Source organism: Athene cunicularia, assembly GCF_003259725.1.
Source record: "Athene cunicularia isolate RWA chromosome 10 unlocalized genomic scaffold, athCun1 chr10_part1, whole genome shotgun sequence".
Lineage (NCBI taxonomy): Eukaryota > Metazoa > Chordata > Aves > Strigiformes > Strigidae > Athene > Athene cunicularia.
The window spans coordinates 22290073-22291715 of NW_020799112.1; positions in this window are offsets into that span (position 1 = coordinate 22290073).

Sequence of the window (1643 nt, forward strand, 5' to 3'; positions counted from 1 at the left end):
CAAATACCTTCGATAATTGAGTCAAGTCCCCCAGTTTTTTCTATGCTAATAGCCACAGAAGGTTAATTATGGGAGCAAGATGTATTTTGTGGAGCTCAACCCTAAATGAGTCATGTAAAAAGAACATTAAATGTAGTTAGTCAATAGTTCTATGAACAGAGCATTTGCAAGACTGCCCCTTATTTCTAACAAATATTTATATTAATTAGAATGAAACTATAAATACATATGACAAGGAGACTGCCCACAACTGTATTCCCAAATGAAAATTAATCTGATATGCTCTGCAGATATTGTTGGACAAAATAATCACAATATATGAGGAGGAAAATACTTGAATATTGACAGTTTTCTTCATATGAGAGTCCACCCAAGATGAGGCTGGAGCAGTCTTCAAAGTAGAACAAACCTGAAGATTTTTTTTCTTCCTAAAACCCTAAAAAACCCTCCTATGACAGAAAAAACCACTAACCATGATGCATTATCACTCCCCTGATTTAAGAAATGAAACTGTTTTCAGTGTAAAGTGTAGTTCTGTATGTGCTCGGTTTAAGAGTTCCTGCTGTTCTTCAAAGCTGTGATTTTCCTCTGGACCTTTGTCCTTCCCGGCCACCCCTTAGCCCCCAGAACACGTCTCCTGACAGGCCCTTAGTTCTGTGAGGGGCAGAACCTCTTCCCCTCGGTGCCAGGGAGGGGAGTGGGAGCCTCGCGCAGGAGGGGCCCGTCGGGGCCGGCTCAGGGATGCCTGTAGTCAGACTACGGTTATTCTTTCAAGCAATTTTAGAATGGAAAACATTATCTGTGGCTTATATGGCTTTTGATTACATTAAAGCAATTCTTTCCTGGCTCCTGTGAAACTTTGGAAATGGGGAAATTTCCAAACAGGCCTGTGTAAAAGAGATTGCTGGTTCCAGCTCCCAAAAGGGAAAGTACCTGGAGTTGCCTTCCCCGGGCTTTGCCTCCTGCTCTGGGTTCTCTGGTTGCCGACAAGGATTGCCCTCAACTAGTCTTTTCTTCAGGAGGTGCAGTCTCTTTTATTTTCTGCTTCAATCCCTGTTTCCATGAAATGTGTGTGAATGTGATCTCTCCTCATTTTCCTCGGTTGAAATTAGCAAATGAGTTTATAATTTATTAAGGAACTGCATCGATCCACATGAACACGGCAAGTTGTCTGCAAGTGATTTCCCGAGGAAACCAGGCTAAAACCGGGGATAGTCCTGCTTTCTCCTCTCTGCAAGTTAACTCCATTCTGAGTAGCCAGCGTCCTTCGGCGTGAGACACGTTTTTGGTGAGAGATGCTTTGCCTCCACTGCTTTCAGCAGTAATCCCTGTCCTGGGGATACGTCAGAACTGCTCACGGTGAGCTGCATGATGCAATCGCTCATAAAAATCTGTAGTGAAGGGCATAGTTTACAGAGGGACCTTATAAACCTTGGATTAATTTCCTCACTGAAAATAACTCCCTTTAGTGATCCCAGTTACGCCACTCTGTTGTAATCTCTGCTGATTCTGGGCGGATAAACGAGTTTTGTTAAAACGAAGTACCCGGTGCACAGCCCAGCCCGGCGCACCGTGGGGCCGTAGCGGCCGGGCCGAGCTGAGCTGAGCCGGGCCGAGCTGAGCTGAGCCGGGCCGAGCTGAGC